This window comes from Pogona vitticeps, chromosome 3 (assembly GCF_051106095.1).
Source record: "Pogona vitticeps strain Pit_001003342236 chromosome 3, PviZW2.1, whole genome shotgun sequence".
Lineage (NCBI taxonomy): Eukaryota > Metazoa > Chordata > Lepidosauria > Squamata > Agamidae > Pogona > Pogona vitticeps.
The window spans coordinates 232,676,324-232,703,544 of record NC_135785.1 but is presented as its reverse complement, the minus strand read 5'-3'; the positions used below and the strand labels follow the sequence as shown (position 1 = coordinate 232,703,544).

Sequence of the window (27,221 nt, the reverse complement as noted above, 5' to 3'; positions counted from 1 at the left end):
TGTGATGAACTGCATTAGCCAGTGTTGCTGAGAATTACATATTATGCACCTTGCATAATATGTCAAAGCTCTATTCTGTCACTAGTAGTAGAACATCTTACACGAGGGTTGATTTGGTCACATTATGCTGTATTTTAGCAATGGAACAGACAGTATCTAACACACCTACTTGAGGAAGTGCTCTCTCTGAAGTAGCTATTTCATGCCTTGCCATGCCCTGTAGCTAAAACAGTTTAGATTGGCTGATGAATGTCTATTTTTCTTTAACTCCTTTGAGAGTTTAGGCATTGTCTACTTCTTCATGGGATCAGAATGTGGAAATAGTAAACAATCATATTTGGCCAACAAACTGCCACTGACTCAAATGTTTTTTTTTAGGGGGGTGGGAATATTTCTTTTTCTTCCATCCTTTCTCCTTGTTAGCCTCTATTTGGCTTTTAGGCTCCCAATCTAAGTTCATTGTCTTCAGTGGACTTTGACATAAGTCTTTATGGAAGAGGAAAAATATCAGCCCTATTTATTTTGATGAAATCATATTTCTGATCTAGTTTCCTGATCTATTCTGAATTTTAAATGTTCTACACTTCATATCTGTTCCACAAGTTCATCTTAAACTTATGGGTGAATAAATACATAGCATTAAAATGGTAAAAGAAATAATAATCTTAAAATCCTTCTTGCATTCTGTTGTCTGGGATTATAAATTACTTTCAGATAACTCTACAAGATTTTAGGCTCTGTAAAGCATTGTTTTTTTTCAGGAAGAACTGTTTCAAGCAATATTCTGTATAGTGAGAAAAATAAGTGACCTGTCAGGATTAATTTTGTGCTTATGTAATTTTTTGGAAGACTTACCTGTGGTAAAAATGAAGATGTTTCCTGTTGTGTGGAGATTCAGGTAATAATGTTTAATTTCAGATTATTTGGGTTGTTTTTTTAAAAATTAAATTATGATAGTTCTTTTAGAAAGCATTTCATTGGAAAGTTTTATTCTGTCAGCAGCTCTTCTCTCTGTACAAAGTTGGCAATACTGATTCTTCAGCAATGGAGAAAATACCAGTAAACAAAAGTGAAACCGGCTTCATATTAAATTTTGTCTGGTTTAAGTAAACAGAAAGTAAGCAACTGGCATTTAAAAAAAACCACCTACATTTTAAAATGCTGACATTCTCTCAGAGGACAATATTGTTATTATATGAAGAGTCAGATTTGGGGCTTTTTTGGTTGTATTTGCTAATTTTACACTGAAGCAAAAGTTTGCTTCTCAGTCTTGGGACCAATTCAGTTTAATTGCAATGTGTTGTGAATATTCTTGTTTGATTTAAAATAATCTAAACATTCAAGCCTGAAACTTAATGCTGCTATATATCTCTATTATTATCTTTTAATTATAAATGAACACATTTTGCTTTTCTGTAGCACTAGTGCCTTTTTCTTTGGTTATTTGGTGTAGCTTTTTCTTAGTCTTTTAAACTCATTAACTAAAGTATTTATTTCTGCGAGACTTCAGAGAAAGACACTAGGAGTTAAGAATTTCTAAGGAGCAATTATAAACATATAACTTCTTTAGATTGCCAGGTCCAGTTTAGAATCAGTAGACAGACTTATAAAAAGGGTCACCATATATAGTTTTAATGATGAAGGCTGTAATTTCAGAATTAAATGAGTACAAATTTGTGTGCTACTAAAATCAAGTATTATGAGCCCCATTATATGTAATTTAGATTGCATCTGCTGTCATATATAAAATGAAATTAAAAATAATGCACGTTTACTAACTGTGGCTTTGATTAAATGAGACTGATGCAGGGGAAGCTGTCTTATAGCTTCTCTTACTTGGTTTTGAGTAAGCTGGCTCTCACTTAATAGTGAACCATAATCATATTATTTTGCAAGGGGGGTGGGACACGTCAGTATTGTTGCCTGTGCTTTACCAGTTCTGTAAATATCACAGCTTGTTGAATTTACACTCTTAATACCAAAAGATTGTTCTGATCTAGTAGCGTTGTACTGCCACATGATGAGTGAGAAGATTATGAAATCCATTCCTACTTTCCTCTCTTCGATGTCCCGTTCCCAGTCATCTGCCGGTTATGTAACTTTATTTTTTAAAAAATATATAAAAATTCCTCTAAATGGCAAGCAGTGTAAAAGTACGTACCACATCCAGTTTAACTAGTACATTGCATGGAGTAGTTCTGATGAGGAGGTTTTAAACTTCAAACTGGATTTTGGGAGATTGTGAACCAGGCTCCTAATAGAGGTGGTTTCTGGATCATGTGGGGGAGATTCAGTTCCCAGGTCTGAGAGAGTTGGCCCTCTCCATCTGATCATAAAACACCTATGACTCAGAGGCTCCTCCCCCTTTAATTACTTCCCTCTTATCAAAATTCATTCCTTTCTTACATAGCCTACTATTGTGTCATTTTAGATAACTGAGATTCCACCTTACCGGGGTGTAGTGAGCCAAACCTTTTTCTGTGTGCCTCTTTAACTCCAGTGTTGCTGTACCACTAAACTTGTTTACAGCAAATCGTAGATAAAGGAAGGAATTGGGCTACAAGAAAAAGGACGGGGAGCAGTCAGGTTTGCATGGCTTGAGAACATAGATATTAATCTCTGCATCCAGTTATTCTGAGGTACTAATGCTTTTCATCCAGAAGACACTCACAGTTCAAATGTGCAGCAGGGGGGTTCAGTGATTCTTGTCTTCCTTCAGGTAGCAGAACACTGTGCTGATCTTGGTCGCAATTTGTGTTTGGCTGCTTTGTAAAGAAGACTGAGCATCACAGAGAACACAGTAAGGAGCACTAAGAGTTTTTGGTGTTCATTCAGCCTATAATAAACTATTCCTTTATCTTCCCCTTATTAATTAAATTTCATAAGATTTGAGGCATCATGAATGTGTATCATAGTTGCACATACATACATATACATGTGCAATTAAGGAACTTATTTTGCCTGTCTTGACAATTACTGAAGAGATAGAAAAACATGAGTTTTGTAGAACTGATAAAGGAACCACTGTAGATGAATAATAAAGATGAATAAAACAAGCTTAAAGGACATCTGGCAGTTAAGGGTTATATGTTGCAGTAATATAATTCATACTGGGAGTTTATTAAACTTACTTCTGGTGAAACCAATGGAGTGACTAAACAGGTATGTTTCCTATTGTTTGTGCTGTGTTCTTCACTTTTCCTTTTGAACTTTATTCTGTCCACTATGTTAGTAGTGATCATGAGTAGATCTTGGCAATGAGTACAGTATACAGTATAGTTCCTTTGGTTGGTAGAGTTTTCGTTGTTTTGTAGCATTTCTAGTCACATTATTTTTTGCCTTGCTTTTGACTTGTGTGATTGGCTCTATACGTAGTTTGGGGCAGTTGCTGGACATGCCCAAATTACATTGTGAAGGAGAGCGTGTTAGTGAGCCGTCCTCAACCACAAATGTGCAGGAGAAAACTTACGGATGTGTAGAGGGCATACTTATAAATATAGAAGAGGAAGGAATAACAGAAAGGAAGGAAATAGAAGTGTGTTTGTCAGAAGATCAAGGGGAGGAGAAAGAGGAGGAGCAGGATCTGATAGTATGGGAGGAGGTGATAAAAGAATGGGGTGATGCGTGAGATTTTAGAATTGAAACGGATGAGATAAAGAAAGGGATGAAAGATTGTGCGGTACAGTCAGAAAGAGAAGAAGCTTCTACTAAGGTCTGTGACTTGTTAAAGGATTTCCCAAATTTAAAGAATGGTGGAAGACTGCTGCCAGATCTGGATCGCCAGATCCGGAGCTACCTAGAGTAGAGAAGAAGGGATTAAAACCCTTAGAATGGAAAGTAGTAGTTTACCCTCGCAACCAAGGTGGGGGGAGGAAAGTGATTCATCCCAGTCCCTCTTACAACGTCCCACCTCTAGAAGGGGACTGGGCAAGACACCCTTGCTGTGGGATGGTGTGTGGAGTAAGGAGTACCCCATTGAGAGAGATGACCGATTGCAAGTGCTTTGGTCCAACCCCGCTGCGAGAAGTGGCATATTTACTCCAGGAACAAAGGTTTTGAGTTATAAGACATTGCCAGAATTAAGTTGTTTAGATCCATTTAATTTAGTCAATCTCGACATTGAAGTTAATAAAGTTGAACCTGTTGAATTTTTAAAATCGTCTCCATCTCTTATTTCTGCCAAAATGAGGAAACCGTCACCAGCTCATGAAGAACCTGATCACAATGGCGCCCAATATGGGGCGGTCCCTCAAGCGGGAAAGGAAGAAATGTCAAAACTTCAAAGGACTATTGAGAGGCACGAGAAATTGATAGAAAATTTGGCTGAACAACAGACATTTTTGACTAAGAGGATCATGAAACAAGAAGCAGAGGAAAATAAATTGCAAAAGAATTGTGTGTAGAATAGGGGTGGATTAGTAGCGGGACCAGCTCCAATTAGAATGCAGAAGCTGAGTTCTACTGATGATCCAGACGTAGCCGCGGAGTGGGCAAAGGAGCAATGGACCCCCTGCTTCACGGGGTTGTTACAAGAAGTGATAGATACCTTGAGCCTGGATGAGGCAGCTTGACATGACGTCGTGAGAGCAGCGATTCTGCAAACGTTGAATTTAACAGAAGAGGCATATAGGAAAAGGTTCAGAAAATTAAGATTGAAGGCAGGAGTATACCCACGGATGCTTGCTCAAAGAATGAGACCTAATTTAGTGCGTTCCTAAAACCCGAGGAGAGATTGAAGGAGAAGTTGATGGAAATAATTACAATGGAACAGTTGATTAACACGCTGAGTACAAACGTAAAGAGTTGGGTGCAGAAGAACAATTCAAAGAACTTAGAGAGCACGCTCCGCTAGGTGGAGGATTATTGCTTGGCAGAGGAAGTCAATAAAGAAAACTCCGCCCCATGGGGAGAGCAAGGTAGAGCACATGAAAATATGCCACTGCCAAACGCAGCAACCAGTTCGCGACGAGCCCCAGAGACGTATGGAGCTGTGAAAACCCATGGGCAACCGTTTGAGCCAGTGGCTCCGAAACTAGTGCGACCAATTACAGTCGACCAACGCATGTATGAGCCAGGCACCGGTTTAAAAGAAGGCAAAGACGGAAGACCAGTATGCTTCGATTGTGGGCTACCAGGACACGTGAGACGGGATTGCCCAGGGACCGACTGTTCTGGGTAGGGCAGCAAACGAAATTGATAGTTAAATCTGGGCCGGAACATGTAGGTTGGGAAGTAGAAGCATGGGTGAATGGTGAAAAGAAGCGGGCCTTGATTGATACAGGATGTGGCAAGACTTTGTTACGAGACTTGAGGGGGGGGAAAAAGGAGGAAGGACTAGTGGTGAAATGTATATGTTTAGACTTAACAAACAACATGGGCTGAATTGAATGTAGGAGAAGAAACATGCCTTTAGTAGATCAACCTTTCTAGAGAAATAGATATAGTGGGACCGTTATTATGGTCAACAGGAGGGCATATTCACATATTGGTCATCATAGATTATGCCACCCACTACCCAGAAGCGATCCCTCTAAGGTCTACTACAGCTAAGGTGTTAGTGAGGGAATTGATGCAGGTATTCTCGTGACTAGGTTTTCCTAAGGAAGTTCTAACCAATCAAAGTACAAATTTCATGAGCCAAGCCTTCAAAGAAATGTTGGAGGTGAAACCAGTTCATATAGCTGTTTACCACCCACAGACTAATGGGCTAGTGGAAAGGTTTAATAAGACATTTAAAAGTATGTTAAGAAAATTAGTAATAGAAAAGCCCCGAAGGTGGCATTTATCGATAGCCCCACTAATGTTTGCAATCAGAGCGGTGCCACAAGCCTCCACAGGCTTCTCTCCATTTGAAATGATGTATGGGTGGAACCCAAGGGGAATCTTAGACCTGGTGAAGGATAAGTGGGAGAGTGGAAAAGATGAAGCTCAGATAGTGGTACAAGTGATTGAACTACCTATCTACGAAAGGTAGTGGGAATAGCAAAAGAAAATCTGTTAAAAGTGCAACAGGGGCAAAAAAGGAGATATGATGCTAAAGTTAAACATAGACAGTTCACACCAGGACAAAAAGTGTTGCTACTGATGGCAGCTGAGAACGTTAAGTTACTTGCTAGATGGCAAGGTCCATATGAAGTCTTTCAGAAAATATGGCCAGTAGATTAGGAAATAGCAATGCCGGATAAGAAAAAGGGCACCTTTCATGTAAACTTTTATTGAAAGAGTGGAAAGAACGAGAAGCCCTGTGGGGAGAGGTGGGAGAAGAAAACTTTGGCCCAGAGGCAAGAAATTGCCTACAAAAAGCTCTCAAGCTTACCCTTAATGAAGAATTAGACAAAGGACAACAGCAGGTGAGAGAGTTAGAACAAGAATTCCAGCATGTATTCTCAGAATTACCAGGGTATACCACTCTAATTGAACACCCTATTGAAACATTGCTGCAGGTGGTGGTGAGATCAGGAGGAAGGAATTGGCCCAATCACTTGAAAGAAACAATAAATAAAGAGGTTGATAAGAGTGGGACGACACGTGAGATTTTAGAATTGAAACAGATGAGATAAAGAAAGGGATGAAAGATTGTGCGGTACAGACATAAAGAGAAGAAGAAGCTTCTACTAAGGTCTGTGACTTGTTGAAGGATTTCCCAAATTTAAAACTGGTGGAGGATTGCTGCCAGATCCAGAGCTACCTAGAGCAGAGAAGAAGAGAGTTTGAATTTTTAAAATTGTCTCCGTCTCTTATTCCCCCCAAAATGAGGGAATGTCACCAGCTCATGAAGATCCTGATCACAGACATCTTTGATGATGTGCATAGTGGGGCATATTGACAAAGTGAACCCTACTTCTTTTGCCCACCTTGTTCTTATGCTAGTAAAAACTGCAGCTGCAATGCTATTTGAACATTGCATTTTCAAACATATATTTCTCCTATTTCAGAACTATAGTTTTGCTATAGCGCCAATAGTGATAGAGCACTAATTCGAATGCTTACTATGTTGTGTTACTTCAGCAGTTGTTAACTTGCTAAACATTCAGACAAGAGAAGTGATTTGAATGCTAGAGAAAAGTATAAGTAAGAAGGTGATGATAGTGTCAGAGAAGGATAAGAGGGATGGGGGGCTTTGTGTATGTGTGGATACTTGAAACCCACCTTCACATGATGCCAGGGTGCAGTGCAGAGCTTTGCATCAACTTGGGATAAATGTGTATGTAATCATGCCCTAAGATTAGTTCCAATATCACTGCTGGAGGCCAGCATGATCTACAGATGTAAAGACTCAACATTTGAAAGGTATTGTCTTGATAACAAAACAAAGGAGCAAATATATCAGTATTTCTTTCAGCAAGTTCTCAATCCTATACATAGTCTGATAAAGCATTTAAATAATAATTTATATTCTCTTTGAAAAAAATGTTTTATGGCTGCATATAACAAGATCTAAGCAAAAAACATAACAGTGTATTTTTAAAAACAAATTAGCAAATCATATGCTAATAAGACATAAGACATAAGACATAAGAAATTTATTTGTCATTATTTGTCATAATAAAATGTGCAAGTCACTAAAGTTTCCTCTCTTTTAGTAGCCAGTCCTGTCCAGATGTATTTATTTATTTATTTGATTTATACTCCGCCCATCTGGCCTAAAAGGCCACTCTAGGCGGCTTCCAGTGAATACAAAGAGTAAAATAATACAGAGTTACATAAATCATAATTATAACATGCACAATACAAAAATAGAACTAAAATAAATAAAGAACAAGAGAAAATCAGGTGTTAGCTGGAGGGAAGGCCTGAATATATAGCCATGTTTTTAGTTGCCTTTTAAAGGTGCCCAAAGTGGGGGCTGCGCGGATCTCAGGAGGGAAATTATTCCAGAGGCGAGGAGCCACCACCGAGAAGGCCCGTTTTCATGTCTTTTCCCTCCGGGCCTCTCTCGGCATTAGGCTCCTCAGCCTCACCTCCTGGCTTGCACGGGTGATCTGCGTAGATCTTGGTGGGAGATCTATGATAATGCAGGTGGTTTGGCCCAGCTAAAGCAAAGTTTGATGATGGTAGGAGAAACTTGGATTCACATATTTGATACACTAAACAAGGCATACAGTGGTGCCTCACAAGACGAATTTAATTCGTTCAGCGGTTAATGTTGTCTTGCAAAAAATTCATCTTGCAAAATGCGTTTTCCCATAGGAATGCATTGAAATCTAATTAATGTGTTCCTGTAGGCAAAAAAAGTAAGAACAAAGTCAAATTTGGTTTCCAAAGGTTTTATTAAGTGCTCTTTAAAGCCATACATATTGTGCAGATGATTTTTTAAAAATTCAATAAAAACTTTAACTTTTTAATCATCATAGAAAAACATTTAAAAATCAGCAATCCTGAGGCAGGAACAAAAAACGGAAAACATTCATCTTGTGAAGCACGGCCATAGGAACATTTGTCTTGCGAGTTTTTTGTCCTGCGAGGCATTTGTCTTGCAAGACACCACTATATAGTACTTTTGAGGCCAAGGACAGAAGAAAGCCAGATCAAGTTTGAGTCATGGTGAGGCTGTCAGGACTATGGTTTATTTAGCTTTAATGGCAGACCCCTTACCTGTAGCTAATGCAGTAAAATCAAAACAATTTGATTACATACAATAAGTTTAGGACTACCTACAACACAGTGTGCTATAATATGGAACAAAGATGGACAGAAACTATAATATCTTGGTAAGATTTCCAAGTAAGCCAATGAAAGGCTACAGTGACTTCTTACAACATTATTAACGTAATTTCTAAAAATTTGGAAAATTACCTTAGTAGTGAGTAACCGACCTTTGATTACTAGCACAGAAATAGTAACCCAGAAAGAATGCCACCTTCCAATTGGTCACCAAAATGTAAAAGGTGAGACCAGAATAAATTCTATTACTTTTGCTTTAGTATTATCTCAAACACATGCATTATCAATGTGGCACATGTATCCATACTGCCTTATCATATGTTGACCTCCTACTAAAGAACTGTGTAAGCTGTATAATTTACCTGATTGTCACAGCTGGAGCTTTTCATAACTCCTGTAGGATTGCAAATTACCTTGCCTTTTAAAATTGGAGTTTTGAACATATACTTTATTTGCAAAACACAGTCTTTTATTCTTAGGCACAAAGATCTGCTAGAATAATGTCTCTGAAACCCTAAACATGATTTAAGCTACAATTATGGATTAGCTATAATGTACAGTTGCAGCTGTCCATTGTAGTTATAATGTGCAGGATATACCATTGTAGCCAATTTATGATGTCTTTTGTCACAGGTTTTTTTTGGGGGGGGGGAATTGGAATTAGAGAATTACCATTAAGAGGTATTGTGGCCACAGAGCTACACCATCAAAGCTGACAAGTACTCCTGGTAACCACAGAAATCGGTTTTAAGATGTTCAGTTGATTTCAACTCATGGATGGACTTTTTGGTTTCCTAACAGCTTCTTTAATTATTTCAGCACTCTTTTATTCTCCTCTCCCTTCCTCCCCCCTCTTTCTCTTTCCTGTCTCCCCTTCTTACCCAGCTGATGCATTCAGTTGTTTTCGAGGATTCAAAATTCACTCCAATTTGACAGAGGGTGTTCTGTTGCCATTTTTTAAAATACTGACATTTCCTAAATAAGCCAGTTCTTTCTGAGCCATACAAACTTTAAGCCATTTGTCCTATGAGCCAGCACAGTTCTGACTGAAATGTTTCACTGCTGTGAAAGCAGCTGTTCCTGCCTAGTTCAGAAGCCTGCAATATTTCTTCAACATTTTGTTCACCTAAACCATACTGATTGTTCGTGTCTGTATATAAAGAAAAAATCCCTGAACCTCCTCCACCAACACCACCCAGTCCCACGTAAAGATGTGGTATGTTTTCTTCTCATGTTTCCACTAAATTATTTTGTTACCTTGCCGTAAAGGTTTTTTCTTTAATCTGATTTTTCCCTGGATTTTTTAGCTTTTGCATAGTAAAAAAAAATCCTCCCTGCTTTTATATGACATTTCAATTCTTAATAATTAACATACAAATAAAGTCAGTTATCACTGGAGCTTACTTTTTAAAATATATATGCTTACAAATAATTATCTACATGATCAAAGGATTAAGAAGTCAGTATATAGTTAAATATACAACTGTAGCAAGCAGAGTTCTCTAACTCTACAGTGTTCTTGTTGTGAACAGTGCATAGAGTAATACCAGTGTGGACTGTAGGAGCAGAATGTTATTTGCTTCTATTACCCATCCAATGCATATAAAGATATCCTTTCGGAGCTCTTTAAAGCTGGCTTCACACTGCCCTCTGGACTAGGTTGGCCTCATCTTCAGTGGTGTCTTCATCACTGTTTACATTTGACCCACCAATATTAAATAAGTTAAATAAAATCGAGTATGCAATTAGAGGACCCAATATTCCTTTTAAATTTACAAATTAATTTATTCCTTTTTTTGTATTTATTATTTTTATTTACTTGTCCATATCAAGACATGTCTTATCTTCTAATGTCTTTTCATATGACACATTTTAAAAAACTGATTTAAGTGTTTTAAAAATTCAAAATGTATTGTGGAATGTCCCCATACTACAGGCTTGTTAGTGCCTACTTCTGGGTAGATGTGCATAGGATTGTACTTCTTTTGTTATTAATATCAGAGCACTGTACAATTTACAATTATGAAATATATAAAATATAAATAAAATTCAAACAAATTAAAATATTAAAATAGATTAGACTATTTTTGACCAGAAGTAGACTGCTTCAATAGTGTCATCTCAGTCATTTATCACATATTTTGTACACATGGTAGTGCATGCACATAAATGCTGCATTTGATTGAATTTTTCCACATTCACAGTAGATTTGTCTTACATTAATTAGTCCAATTTTACTTGATTATTCTTTGATCTTCTTACTCCTCTTCAAAGTCTATGGACTTTCAGGTGGTCCAGACAGAATCATGTCCTGGTGGGAGACACTCTTTGGCATTAATCTACATGGCAAGGTACAGTTTTTGCTCTCTATAGGTTTAGCCTAGCCTCTTCTGGTTTAATCTTTAGAGCTTCAGAGGTGTACAGAAAGCCTGTACACCTCTGAAGGTTTAAGCAGTTGTCTAGGGGGTTGGTCTTTATGGTGTGGATGGGGTTTGGTGCTGTATTCCCTTAAAAATAATACAAACTTTACTATAAAAGCATGACTGGCTTAGTCTGCATCCAGACCTTTTAATGAATTTCATAACGTTAGTAAAGAAAACGGTTGGCATGGTAAAATCCATGCTGATACTTTTCCAACAAGACTTATTCTTCTAAATATTTTTCAGTTGTACTTTTGTTAAAACTACTAGTTTAGGTGAAAAACAAATTAAACAGATAGGCTTGAAGTTTCCTATATCTTCCTGAATCCTTTCATGTGTTTTTTCTCCTAAAATATACACCAATTATCTTTTAAAACAATAATGTTTCATTGGCTGTCTGCCAGTTTATTGCAAGAAAGCATATATTTCTGACAAGTTACATATTGCATGGGAATGATCTAACACGTTCTCATTTGAGATCTGTAATAACTTTGGGGACTGCCATCTGGCCTGAGTGAATTGTAAATTTTTAATTTTATCAATAAGCTTTAACACTATTTATTTGTAAGCAATAATAATAGTTTTTGGCAGATGTCTTTCATTTATTTCTAGTTTTGTTCTTTAACCTGTATACCAGGGAGCAACTCTGTAAACAGGCAGTTACCTAGGATTGTATCTGATTTGTTTCACAGATCCTTAAAATGTTTTTAGGCAGCTTCAGTGTTGGCAGGTTGAAATAATAATAGTTGCCAATTGTTTAGAGAAGAGACACACCAGTTTAATTCTTTTCTCTTACTTCCATTCAGCTTCCTATAAGTTTTATTTACACATTATTAGCTGATATGTATCTTGTATGATACACATTAGCAGCTGATATGTATGGCAATAGTGAGATTGTGGTTCTAGCACAGAAATTTTATGCTGAATAGCTAAGAGATTTGTTAAAAAGCTCAGGTTAAAACTGGCTGAAAATGAAAATATCCTATAACTTTAATGTAATTTCTAGAGTCTGTTTTGAGCACTTGTGCGAATAATAAGAGCATTTATTTGAAGAAGAAGAAAAGGGGTTAATTAGAACAATTTAAAAAAATATTCCTGGCCATTTGGAGGATGGATAATCCTAGCAAACAATATGAGAAGGATAAATATATAAATTGGTTTTAGTGCTCCAGAGAAGGGTAATTGTTCCATGTCAGGATTTACTAATAATTAAATCTTTGAAAACAATGGCAGTCTACACAACAATGCATTTTTGTGGATAAATTATATAGTTAAGTGAAGATGGGGAAGACCTTTAGTAATATTTTTTTATTTATTTATTAAATTTATATCCTGCCCATCTAAACCAAAGTCTACTCTGGGCGGCTAACAATAATAATAGCAGTACAGGCAATGTCCTGACTTACTTGGGAGGATGATTTTAAAATTCTCAGCTTCTACAGACTCCATTTCCTTTATGGGATATCTGACAAATATACAAGTATTTATTGTATGTTATCTTCAAGTTACATAGGTGAAATATAATCATATTCCCTTCCCTTTTCTGCTACTATCCTCTAAATATGTCAATCTTTCCTGGCTCTTGAGTTCATCAGAGAGGAGAAACTACTCATGGCTCTAAATTACTCTGTTCATGTTCTCACCATCCCTGGAGAAACCTCTCCAGCACACCTGTCTCTGTTCTTGTGATCCCTGGAGTTCTTCTTGGCTGCCAGATGATCTCTGTGATCTCACTCTATTCTTCCAGTTTTCTCCTTCAGCTGTCAACACTCTTCCTTCATCTTCTCCCTCTGTTCCTTCCCTCGTGGTTGGCTCCCCATCCATGTTCATCTTTTGAACTTCCTTTCCTACAGAATGGAGCTGCTTTTCTATCTGGTGATCCTTTGCTCTGTCCAAAGATGTTGACCCAGTCGTGGCAGGCAAGTGGCTGTCTGTAACAAGAGGATTTGAGGCTGCCACCTGTCTCTGTTCCATGTTGATCCCTCTGCCCCCCCCCCCCGAGGACCTGAATACTGTATTAAACTGTGCATGTCAAGTAGGTAATATGAACAAGAAAAATGAACAAGAAAATATTTGAACATTGAACTTCTTCCTCATGTAGTATTTTTGTCATGATGTTTTTGATATTTGCTTCCTTATTTTCTCTTTGTATGGTAGCTATGATGGCTTACTGAAAAAAACAGCAGGATAATCTTTTAAAAAATTAAATGTATAATCTGTTGCAAATTGAGTGATGGTAAAATGAGGACATACTTTCTCTTAATGTAAATTAGAATTCTCTTCTGACAAACAAAACTGATGTTTGTTGTAATGGATAGAGCTCGGAATATTATTTTTGAAAGCTAAGAAATTATAGTCTGTTTTAAAAAGAGAGTGATGCGTTAGTCTTTACAAATAGTATGTTCCATACATGTTACTTATTAATTATTATATTTCCAAATCCTACTTAAAAACAAAGACAACAAAAAGACCAAAATCCCATGGCCTTAACATTTGTAGATTAACATATAAACATTATTACATGAAATATCATTACATGAAGCAAACATTAAAGTAAACATTGAAGTAAACATTATTACATGAAATATATATTACTTAAAAGAAAGGATATTTCTGCTGCTATTTTAAAAGGAATAATTTGCGCTGGAATTCTCATGTTGGTGAAAAAGGTAATAGGATATAAATGATTATTTAAATAATTGTCTCTGATTTTAAGAGTGACATTTTCAATACGTCTTACAATTTTAGCAATAAGCAGTTGTGAATGAATCAAAAACAATACTCAGCTAAAAATCAAAACAAACTTGAATAAAATCTTCATACTTTTTAGATTTTCTTTGATCTTTTGGATCTGCAAATTTCAGTTCCTTAGATGAGAAAAGGTGAAAATTAATGAAATCTGAACCCTGTCACTTGAGTTCAACCAAGAGCAAATGACTGTGTATGTCAGAATTGATGGAACTAGCGAGCTTACACTTTTATAGCACCTTTACCAAGGAGTCTCAGAGTATTTCATAAATATCAATGGACTTAGCTGTTTTCTTAATTTCTGTTCGATGGAAAGACATAATTGTTTGTTACATAGCAGTTCAATGAAGGGGTCAGGAATAGATACTTTGTGACACAGCACAAAAACGGTGGGTCTGAACTTTCCAGTTCTTTTTTCTTCAGTTATGTATTTGCCATATTTATAGTTTTGTCCTAATTAGAAGCATTGAATTTATTAGAATTTGCTTCCACTGAAGACTGCAGCTTCATAATGACTTGCTAGAATTTCAGTACTGTACTTTCTTTCATGAGAGTGTTGATTTTCTCCTGGCTATTTTTCTGCTTATAGTGTAATGGACAAAAACAAGAAGCCTTCAGTATATGTAACATAACTTTTCAACCATCCTTTGAAGTTATTAATTTGGTCTTCATATAATCATAATTACCCACTGGATTACAGAGCAGATTTTGAAACCTTTATGCCAAAAAGTAAATTCTACTGAGAGCTGGTTCAGTTTTAAGGTCTTCATTTGGTAACTAATGGCAGAAAACCTGACTGCACTGTAGGGGAGGTGACTATGATTATACATGTTCTAATGACAGAATAGTAATAATAGTATTGTTACTCTGAGTAGTGTGCTATTCTTCATTCATTTGGTAGCTGTAGCTCTTGTTCATTTTAAGGAAGTATCACATAGGTAGACAGAGAAGAAAAACAGCACATTTCCTACACATGGATAGGTTTGCTTGTTCATCTGTGTTCAAATCTTAGTGGAAAAATGAGCATAAATGAGTTTTAATAGTTAATACACAGAAGTACTGGTACAGATAGGGAGGCATATTCAGTGTGGATTACAACAGGTGATGTAAATAAAAACGGGGGTTGTTCACACAGTTTGTTCTGAAAAACTGGTATTTGCAGATGCCGAAGAACATAGTGTTATTGTTTAATTCATTCCAGTTTAAATCTCAATGTTTAATCCTGATTCTTAATGAGCTCAGTTTTTATTGGCCAGAAGCTAATTTTTTCTACATGTCATTAGGTAGAGGTTTTGTTTATATTCATTTGGATAGCCCAACTTGATATTTAATAGCTTACCTGGTAATCATGGATGCCCAGGAATTCCACATATGTGGCATTTGCTTGGCAAATTAAACTAAGTAACCTATTTAGATCAACCTATAGATTGCTGCTGGGCTGAGTTTTGAACAATTTCTTGTGCAATATCCAGTTAAATCAGATTAGTTCTGTTTATTGGACAAGACTTGAGTGTAGAATCACATTCTGTCTGTTATCAGCTAGAAATGTTTTGGTGCCAGTGTAGGCACCACCATAATGGAATATATAAGTTGTTTTTGTAGGCATCCAATGAACCACAACTACATAAAGAACTAGATGGATTTGCCCAAGAACTGTACAGTACTTTCCTAATTATAAGAAACTACGGATGTCTTCAGATTCTGGTACACTGAGGAATCCAGAACCTAAATTGGGGCTAATATCTACTTCAGTGAGTTACTGTAGACGGTGGTTACTTAACTGACGGAGGTCTTTACAGCATAGAAGAGAATAGGGGCATAAAAACTTCAGTATCTATGTTTGGCATTAAGTGTGAAGTTTCTGGATTGGCTAGTCTCAGTGTTATACTAAGAGCAAGGTATATGCCAGTGCAGCAGAGCACTGCGTTATTCTGCATACTAGCCTTCAGGCTTCAATTTTCCAAAATTTTAGGAACCTTCAACTGGATAGTGTATCTTTCAGTTCTGGCGGTTACTCGTATTCATAGCCTGGTGGTGATGGGGTGCCAGGGAATAAAAATTAGGTGTGATACTTTCTTGAGGGTAATGTTTACTTATTTTTTGTTTTATATTTTAGCCTAAAAAGGTAGTTTAAGGCTACAGACCAGAAAGTGTGCTTTATCCTGACTCCATAATCAGTCCCTGTGTCTTATGTGAATCTGTATACTTAAACTTGAATTTTATATGTTGGAATGGCCTGCTTTATAGATACTGAAATCTGATTATTACTGAATATTTGCTTTCTAGTTCAAATATACTCCTGTCTTGTCGCTACAACATTCACCTGTTGTTGAGAGTTTTTACTTACCTATATATGTGAATTTATATATATACCTGATAAACACAAGAATTTTGGGATTTGTTGCAGGACTGACATGCATTTGCTAGATTATTTGCTGTGCTAAATTAAGATGAAGAATTAGTTCACTGGCAGAGAAGTGAGAATAAAAAATCCAGGTTTTATTTTTCACAGATATTAACAGAAGAGAACTAATACTGAACATACAGATTGTTACTGATTTACCTTGTAGAGCAAAAGAATATGGATAAGAGAATTGTGGTACATCAAGTAATGAACAGGGCTAGTGTTGCTATGGAAATGTAATATGGTTTGGGAGGCCTAAGTGAAACAGCAAAACCCAGTCTTATGACACCTTAAAATTATTATTATTTGGACTTCCTTGCAGCCTATTTCTTTAATGCAACCTTGAGTTCCAGGCCATTAAGGAAAGGCTTTGGACAAGGACTGTACAATGAAATTGTCGTCAAGCGAAATAAAAAACCCATTGGAATGCATTGAAAACCGGTCAGTGCATTCCAATGAGGGAAATACCTGCTTGTGCAGTGAAAATCCTCCAAATGGCAGCCATTTTGCAGTCCCTGTCTAGCGAGGAATCCCTCCTTAACACAGTGGGAGAAATTTTGCACAGCGGGGAGTCATTTTGAGAGCCGCCAATCATCTGTTTTTAGATCATCGTTTAGCGAAAAATCGGTTCCCGAAGCAGGGAACTGATCGTCATGAAGCGAAATTTCCCCATTTAAACATTGTTTTGTGATCGCAAAAACCTCATCGTTAAGCAGATTCGTCGTGGAGCAGGGTAATCATTAAGCGGGGCACCACTGTACTGGTTCACCTGAAGAATTTTACAAACATAGAAGAAGACGTGGGAAAGCAGACATAGGAAGTTGTGGGCAGTCTTCTCTAAGCTTCTGTAATGATATAGTACATTGCATGTGACTATAAACCACTGTGATCAAAGTCAACAAATCATAGCAGTAAAACCTTGTTCTGTCACAGAGAGGCAACAATCCTGAAATTGCAGTGACAGTCCCAAGGCTATAAGGCCTTCTGTGCACTCACTGCAGCACAAATGACAGTGGCCATTACAGTTAAAAGGGGGGCCTAGCATAGTGCCATCAAGACCCTTGCCCATACAGTCTTTACACACACATACTAGATAAGGTATCAGACTTCCATTATATTAAGAGCAATGAAAATGTTAGACTACCTCTGTAAAAGAGCCACTGTAACTTAATATCTGTTATGTACCACAATAGATTGGTGCAGTTTCTATAATATGACTTGATTCCTTCTTTTGACCACAATAACTGGGATTTCTACAGACAGAAACCAAGTATTTCAGAGCTGGTATAACATGAATGTATTGAAAGTTCATTCAATGTATTGACACAGTTCACTCTTCAGATCATACAACCACAGGGAATTAGAAAATATGGATATGTTTAATTTTAAAAAATGAAGCTTTCATTGATATGCACAAATTCTGCTTTAATCAGCAGAGTATGTCCTTAACCTCTTCAAATAGTGTGGGGAGATCTATACAGTGGTGCCTCGCAAGATGATGTTAATTCATTCCACGAAAATCGCTGTTAAACGAAAACATCGTCTTGCGAAACACGTTTTTCCATTGAAATGCATTGAAAACCTGATAACCCATTCCAATGGGAACGGATTGTCATCGTAAAGTGAAAATTGCCATAGGAAACATCGTTAAGTGAAACGCGGTTCCCAAGCGAAGACAGCCGTCTAATGAAACAGACCATTAAAAGACTCGTATAGCGAAGCAAGACCAAGCTGTCAAAAACATCATAAAGCGGAAAACAGGGAACTAAAATTTAACCGTCTTGCGAGGCAAGGTCCCTAACATCATAAAGCGAAAATCGCCCATAGGAAACATTGTTCAACAAAGCGCAAGATCGCTCCAAAATCCTCATCGTAAAGTGAATTCGTTGTTATGTGAAGCAATTGTCTTGCAAGGCACCACTGTATTTTATGTTACAAGACATACCATCATTTAATGTCAGAAGTAGTGCCTATTTAGATTGTCAGAGAACAGAGCTGGAGTGGTTTGGGGTTAAGGCCACATTTCACACTACAATACACGTTTATACACAATAATGTAGTATGTGTTTTCTGTACTTCATAATATGAAGTAGCAAGATCTCAAATGTGCTGTGGTATAAGATGCATGTTTCAATCGTTTAACAAACACATTGTTTAACACATACATAAAAGAAGAGCAATTAAAGTAATTATGGAATTAAAACTCTCAGTCATTAGCAATGTTTATAATATTTTGTGCATGTGGATATCAGAGATGTTGGCAAGTCCTTGGGTCTGAATCCCAAGTGTGAGTCTTTCCGTCCAAGTCCTGAGTCCCAAGCGTCACATCTGAGTCTCGAGTCCCTGTTTGGGGAATTCTAAGAGTTGCATCTCATGTCTCTGCAGCCTTTCCCTGAGGTGGGCTCTGCCTCCTCCTTCCCTGCAAGACTCCCTTTTAAATAAAAGACCCCTTTCAACTGGGGGGTGGGTGGGGTCCCTTTACTTAGCCTCTCCTGAACTGGGAGGCTGTGGAGAGGTGCCAACTTGCCCATTCAGCAGGGCTGGCGAGGCTGGGTAGAGCAGGGCTTCCCCTTGGTATTTATTTTATTTTATTATTCATTTATTCATTTATTTATTGAATTTCTATCCCGCCCTTTTAGACAAAATCTAAGTGATTGCCACCCCCTCCATCCTGGCGCTTGCCTGCCTACCCTCCCATTGTCCTCACCACTGTCTCCAGCTCCTACCTTCCTGGTTGTGGAGGGGATGGGGGCATTGAGGCTGTCCCGAGCAGAGCAGGGCTTGCCTTCACTAAGGCGGTGAATGGCCCTCCTCCATATGAAGGGACTCAGCAACTCCCACCTCTCATTAAGGCAGCTCCTACTTTTCCCAAGGCAAAGAGTGAAACATAGAGATATAAAAGTGAAGAGGAGCTTACAAAATCTGAACGTCTGGTAGGGACTACAAAAAATTAACCCAAACAGCAGCGCCGAGCATGCTAAATTTATGTTATTAAATGGTAAGCTAGCCTGCTATTGGTTATTGGAGACACGAAAATGCAACTCGGAAAAATGATTCTGAGTATGTCGAATACCAAGGCCTTTAAAAAACCTGCGAGTCAAATCCGAGTCAAATTACTGGTATGACAAGTCCAACTCAAATGCAAGTCCTGAGTCCCCATCCCTGGTGGATACATTTTGGATTTGCAAGTCCTGGATCATTGGCTCTTATTTTATGGAGTGGAATTGATGCATTAGACATCTGATATTCTTCTGTTTATAATTTCTTAATTTAGATCACCGTAAATGTTCGATTTTCAGTCCACAGTGTTTCCTTTCTCACAGATTATCAGTGCATATACCAATGGTGTTATGTGTTGTCAGGTTCCCTCCAACTTAAGATGAATTTATGAATTAATAACTTCCGAAATGTCATGTCATTAACAGCCCTGATAAACTTTTGCAAATTTAAGGCTGTCATTTCCTTTACTGAGTCCATCTGAATAAAGAATCGACCCAATCCAACTTTGGTCTTCCAGTTCACCCTTGCTTTTTCTTTTTCCCTGCTGCCTTCAATTTTTCTATCATTATTATCTATTACATTATGTTTCCAACTTATGACAGCTTCAGTTTTGTTATTTTTGTTTCTGGAGAGAGTTCAACATTGATTTGATCTAAGATGCACTTGTTTGTCTTTCTGGTTGCCCATGGTATCCACAAAGCTCTCCTCTGTACCATACTTTGAATGAATTTAATTTTTTCCTTTTGGCTTCCTTCGCTATCCAGCTTTTACATCCATACATAATAATTTCTGATTACAGTATGGTGGACAGTTTTGGCCTTGATCTCCATTGACACATCCTTACACTTTATTATCTTTTCTAGTTCCTTCATAGTTCACCTCCCGAGACTCAGTCCTCTTCTGATCTGTTGACTACACTCTCCAGTAGACTGGTGATTGAACCAAGGTACAGAAAATCTTTAACAGTTTCAGTTTCTTCATTGTCAGCATTAAAGTTATGTCGTTCTTTCATGATTTTTGTTCTGCTACTGCACTTCGTTCTTTCTCCTTCATCAGGAGTCATCTCAAGACATTTCTGCTTCCTGCCAGGAATATGGCATCAGCTGCATATCTTAAATTGTTGGTGTTTATTCCAGCAATTTTCACCCTTCATCAGAATCTAATCTAACTTTCTGAGTTTACATATATGTTCTGCATATGGATTAAACAGATAGAGACAAAATACACTCTAAGCTGATACCTTTGCCTGTGGGAAACCATTCTGCTTCTTATTATTGTGCCCTAAAAGTAATCCTTTCTTTACTGAAAGTTACATATAAAGCAATCAAGTACTCAGGACACCACTTTATTAGAAAAATCCATAGCTTTCCATAATACACCGAGTTAACTGCTTTCTCTAGTCTATAAAATACAAACAAATCACCTGAATTTGTGAGGTACACTTCAGTAACCAACATATATTTGCATAGCTGTTACTTCCTCTTTTTCAGCAACCAGCTTTATTGACAGGGATTTGGTACTCTATATGTGGTAAAAGTGTTGCAACGCTTTAAGCATTATGTTGCTTCCCTGAGAAATTAATGCAATGGTTCTTTAGTTAGTGCACTCCTTTTTGTCTCCTTTCTCAGAGATTGGATTGACTGGTATATGTTATGGTAATGAGAGAAGGGTAAAAATTTAAGATTATCTCTATAAAAAAAAGCTGAAAGATGGGTGCAGCAGAATGTGAGGCATAATTGTGGAAGAATAGTGGAATGGGTGGCATTTACTGTATATATTCCTAGTTATACAATATAAATCTAAGCAAAATCCATAGTATTACTTCCTTTAGACTCTCTGCTTAGATGGAAAGTTCAGTGATATGTTAAAATCAAACTTTGCTTGTAAACATTTATCATTTTTTTGTTTGGCCTCTATTTCTAACTACCAACTGGTAAGATTTTCATCCTTTAATCTGCCATGTTGTTTCTCTCTCACTGTGTTTGTGTGCCTGCTGCTTGTCTGTGTGCCAGTTTTTTCTTTGTCTTTATCAATTTATCATGGCACACATTTGTGAGAAAACAGGATATTGGCTATGTTGCTTTTTTCCCAGTGCTTTGAAGAAATGTGTGCCTCTTTCAGATTTTGGCGGTGTGAATTTGCACTCCTAGAGGTGTCAACTTGTTTAGGTTTTACATCAGGAAACTCCATGATGCATTTTGTGTACATTTGTCCATCTGTCTGCCAGTCTCTATTAAGCTGTGCAGTGAGACAGCAGGTGACTATCTGTGTGTGTGTGTGAAATTAGCTAATTGGTGTTAGTAGCAATATTTTCACATGTTTTATAAGCAAAGTGCAGCAAGGTATATAAATGTAGATATGATCCAGACACACACACACACATACACACACGCAAGCCTGTCGTTGCTCATGCATAGATGCTCAGAAGTAATTAATGTTAATAAGATTTTAATGTGCTTGTGAGATCATAATGAGGAGCAATGAATGCTCTGATTAGAAAAAGGTAACTCTGAGTGTGTTTTGGATTAGACAAGATTTCCTTTTTTCTTTTTAATAAACTGCAATTTTAGAACTTGTTTGTGATTGCATCAATCGGTTTTTATTTTCAAATTAAAGGTCTGTTTAGCCATTTGAATGATTAGTCAAATAAATGGGTAAACCCTTGATCATAAAGAACTATGCAGATTTCTTCATTTGCAGTGCACTGCTTGTATAGAACTGGGTTGGGCTCTCCCATCGTTTTTGCATTACATTTCTTTCTTTTTCCCTTTTAAAAATCCTCTTCATCCACAACTCCCAGAAACAATGCTCATTTTTATAAATGTAGATACAATCTGTATCCATCACAGAATAGTAATCAGCCAGTGAACCTATTGTGCAAATACCGTGTTTCCCTGAAAATAAGACAGTGTCTTATATTAATTTTTGCTCCAAAAATGCATTAGGGCTTATTTTTAGGGGTTTTTTTAATGTACAACAATCTACATTTATTCAAATACAGTCATGTCATCTGGTTGCTGCACAATGGTGGAGGGAGGGTCTAACTTAACTGGGGCTTATTTTTTGGGTAGGGCTTATATTTCGAGCATCCTGAAAATCCTACTAGGGCTTATTTTCAGGTTAGGTCTTATTTTCAGGGAAACAGGGTAATAATAAATATTTATTTTTAAGTATTTTCACAGGATTACTTTTATACCATCTAACATTTGCAATGTTAATGTAGCCTTTTTTTCTGGATAATTATTTTTCTGTAGCTGGTTGTTGTAGGTTTTTTGGGCTGTTTGGCCATGTTCTGAAGGTTTTTCTTTCTAACGTTTCGCCAGTCTCTGTGGCCGGCATCTTCAGAGGACAGGAGTTAGAATTCTGATTTAGTCACAATGAGCAATTTTCCTTGGCAAAGTAGATATGATTAGCACTGTGTTCTGTTGATCCTATTTGATTATTTAGTGTTTGTTTTTTAAATATGGTGGATCATCAGACACTGTCACTAAATTGGGATGGACTACAGGGGACTGCACTTTCAGTTCTAATACTGAGTGTAGGTTAAAATTATTCTGATTTCTTTAGTCTATGGTCTTTCTTTCTAAGCTGAAACAATTTGCCTTGAGTGAGCTCTGTTAGAGCCATTGGGACTAGCCTCTGAATAGGCATACATAGAATTACTGTATTACTGTATTTTGTTTTGTTTGATATCTTTCTGAAGATATCAGTAAACTATGACTATAGGTTTAGAATGAGGGATTGCTGATATGCTGATTGTACAGTGGTGCCTCGATTTATGACCATAATCTGTTCCAGAAGATGGGCGTAACTCGAAATGGTCATAAATCGAAGCACAATTTCCCATAGGAATGCATTGGAATGTGATTAATCCATTCCAGATTTTAAAAAATCACAAAAAAACACTCCAAGCCCCATTGAAACGCCAAGGGGTTGGGGGGGAAATAAAAAACACCCCACACACACACACCCAGCCGCATTGGAACACCATGGGGCTGGGGGGAAATCAACACCCCCCAATAGCCAGCTCCATCGGAATGCGATGGGGTTGAGGAAAAACACAGACCAAAAAACAAAACAAAAATCATAGCACAGAAACATAACCCCCCGCCAAACACAAACCCACCCTGCAAACCCTGCAATACTTACCCAGAAGCAGAAAGCAGCACCAGGCGGTCCAAAGCCTCTCTGCAAACGCATGCACACTAACCGCTGGGGCGAAAGGGCTACAAGGAAGCTCTTCACCAACCAACAGTTAGCCCTCTAATTTGAATTCCCTGCCTTTTTCCACTGCCTCTTTTGTTTGCAACTCGAAGCTCCGACTGCAAATCGAAGCAAACATTTGCAGCCGCAGCTGGTCGCAACTCGAAATGGTCATATGTTGGGGCGTTCATAAATCGAGCCACCACTGTACTCAGTTGTACCTACTATTTCAACATATGTTTTTTATCCTACATGAGTTCTTGCTAGCAGTGGATGTGTGGTTATTGTTGAAGTGACTGAATTTGAATCCAGAGAATATACTAAAAGATGGTTCTCAGTGTCTTGATGACTAATTTGTTTGGAGGTTGCCTGATACAGAGGTGTGACTTGTAGTGCACTCACTATGTGCAAACAGTGACTTGTTTCTTCTATCCTGGGCAAAGAAAGATTTATTTGCAGCCCTGACCACAGTCTAGCAGTGTTGACTATTCTCAATAATGGTTCAGAACTATCCAGCTGTACTAGCATGACTCCCTGAATTGGGCTGTAGTTCTGGCGTAGGGCAACACATTCAGCTACTTTGATACATTTTCTTTTCCCAGGTTGAAAAATTATTTTGTATCTTTAATTGTGCTGTGATAGGTAAATTATTGCTGTTAAACAATAACATTTAATAAAACAGTTGATTCCGAGGTAGCTAAAAACATTTCTCATGCACTGTGAATTCAGACATGTATCAGACATTGCTATTAAGTGTTCTGGGATTGGGCCCTCTAAGGAGAACACTGGACTTTTAAATAGTTACTAAAATGTATGTGGTTGCAGTAGCAACAGATCATTCAAAGCTTGCTCTTTGGTGTTCCCTAGTAGTCTCCTTCATTATGTCAGTGAAATTCATAAATTATGGAAAACTTACTCAGCAGTAGGGAGGAGGAGCACTTCTAAAGAGCACTGTGATAACTCAGAGTTAATACTTTCATTCATTCATTCATTCATTCATTCATTCATTCATTCATTCACCAACAACCCATCTGGCCAAAGGACACTCTGGGTGGTTTACAACATAGAAAAACAATAGACAATCAAAATCATAAAACAGCAATTAAAAATTACTCTAGAAATAATGAACCAGTTAAAATACATTCTACAATAATCTAAATAACAGTGAAAACATTTACATTTGTGGTGGTCTTACGATATCTCAGCTGGATTTTGGATTAGGTTGGCTTTGAAGATAGCATATTATAAAATGCCTACCAAAATAAACAGATCTTAAGTTATTCCTTGAAAGTACCCATTGAAGGGGTAGGTGGATAGCAGATGGTAAGTAATTCCATAGCTGAAAAGCAACCACCAGAAGACCTGGTTACTTTTTTTTTTCTTTGCAAACCTCTTGGGGTAAGCATCCTCAGCTATCCTGCCTGGGAAGTGCAGGTAAAACAAGCAGTTCCAATTGGGAACAGGTGTTCTGCCAGGTACTAAGGTCCAAGCTGTTTAGGGCTTTATAGATTAACACCATCACCTTGAAGTTGGGATGGAAACTAAGATATAGCCAGTGTAAGGCAGCCAGAATTGGGGAAACATGTTGGTATCTACTGGCTCCACTCAGCAGCCTGACTACCATGTTCTGGACCTGCTGAACTTTCCATACCAGCCTAATAAGTAGTCCCATGAAGAAAGCATTACAGAAGGCTATTTTAAGACTACCGGCATATGTACCAACATGGTGAGGGACCTAGTGTTAAGGTAGGTGTGCAGTGGGCAATATGCCTAAGTTGTACCACAGATGCTATCTGAGTGTCCATTGACAGTGCTGGGTCGTGTAAAATACCCAAGCTGTGCACCTCATCTTTGGCAGAGAGAGTAGCCCCACCAAAGGAAAGGGAGACAACCAAGGCACAAACAGCACGAACCCACACAAAGGACCTCTGTCTTGTCCAGGTTCAACCTCAGTCTATTCCCCCCCCCCCATCCATCTCAGTACATCAGGTAGGCAGTGCTCAAGGGATGGGTCAGCATCCACTGCAGAAGGATGGAAGGGAAGATAGAGTACGGTGTCATCCACATATTGGTGTCACGAAACTCCATATCTCCTGATGACCTCCCCCTATATAGATATTAAATAACATCAGTGAGATGCTTGATGTAGCAACCCTCCAGCTCCTCTGTTTGTTTTTCTTAAACCCCAGATTTGCCTTTGGGTGCTACTGCCAGTTTTTACCCTTTTATATGCTGCCACCACAGGATTTTCCTCAATCTACCAAATTGTAATAAGGAATCCCAGCTGTCACCATTAACAAGATTTATTTATAGGATAACAGTTCATTCATACATGGAAATCAAAGATGATCTTATTTTATTCATTCAGTACAGTGGTGCCTCGCATTGCGACGTTAATTCGTTCCGCAAAAATCGCTGCAGAATGAAAACGTCGCAATGCAAAATAAAAAAGCCCATAGAAACGCATTGAAACCCCATCAATGCGTTCCTATGGGATGGAAACTCACCGTTCAGCGAAGATCCTCCATAGCACAGCCATTTCTGGTGCCTCTTAAGCGAGGAATCCGTCCCAGAAAACAGCGTGCAGCCATTTTGTTTACCCGACGGCCATTTTGAAACCGCCGATCAGCTGTTTCAAAATCGTCGCTTTGCGATGCTCGGTTCCCGAAGCAGGGAACCGATCATCGCAAAGCGAAATTCCCCCATAGGGAACATCGCAAAGCAATTGCTTTTGCGATTGCAAAAAATGTGTCGCAAAGCGATTTCATTGCTAAACGGAGCAATCGCTATGCGAGGCACCACTGTATATGTACTTTTGATTTGAGATATGCTTGCTTAGTTAGGTTTTCTTTAATCATGATGTTATTATATCCAACCAGTTTCTTTTATTATAATTACTTTTAATTCATTCAATTCTTAATCACATAAACTTTCCAAGACTTGTCCTATTCCTATCTCTTTCAATCTATTTCTCTGTCTCTCTGTTACTCTTCTCTCTAACCCACCCATGGCCCTAACTGCCTAAACTGTCCTTAACTGTCTTTCTTTCTCCTTTTATTTCCCTGGTTCCGCCCCTCCTGTCATGTCATTGGCTCCCATATCAGAGCTCTGACCTGACCGACAGGAGTGTTCTGAGAGCTGTCCATCACACTCAACCCCTGCAGGACTCCCACAACAGAGAGTCCAAGGGTTGGAGACCATCTCCCCAAGTTGAACTCTCTGGGGACAGTCATCGAGGAAGGACCAGGGCCAGGCCACCAACACCTAATCCCAAGATCCCTCCCCAGAAGGATATTGTGGTTGATGGTATTAAACGCCACTGAGAGATTGAGGAGGACCCTGTCAGCATCCCTCAAAAGGTCATCTTGCAGGGCACTCAATGCCGTTTCCATGCCATGACGCAACTTAAACCCAGACTGGAATGGGTCGTTGGCATCAATTTCATCCAGGAGTGTCTGTAGTTGATCGGTCACCACCCTCTTCACTCACTTTCTTATAAAAGATACATTGGCAGTGGGCCTATAGTTTTTATAATCTTCCACTGCCATCACATAGCCCTTTGGAGCATCCCAAATTTAGTGTTGTTCTGGATAGCTCCCACATTGTGAATGAGCCCTGGGCATGCCCAAGGATGCCAAAAGATACCTTTGGCTATTTATAAGTGATCCTGAGTCATGCTACTGGGTCCTTCCCAGTAGTGGGTCACATTAATCACAAAGCCATCAGAGGAAGGCACTATTGTATATCAGATAGAAAATGTTGTGCTGGGTTTAGTATTTTTG

General features: G+C 38.1%; 1 protein-coding gene across 10 annotated transcripts in view; it reads left to right on the top strand.

The window, feature by feature from the left end:
- ZBTB20 (zinc finger and BTB domain containing 20) overlaps positions 1-27,221 on the top strand; it is a 675,920-nt gene that overhangs the window by 39,541 nt on the left and 609,158 nt on the right. For 5 of the 10 annotated variants that reach the window (XM_072993818.2, XM_072993816.2, XM_072993817.2 and 2 more), the window contains exon 2: positions 20,100-20,182. The exons of the other annotated variants lie outside the window; for them this stretch is intronic. The gene's annotated coding sequence lies outside the window, so the exon portion shown is untranslated. The remainder of the gene's footprint in view (positions 1-20,099; positions 20,183-27,221) is intronic. 10 annotated transcript variants of the gene reach the window in all.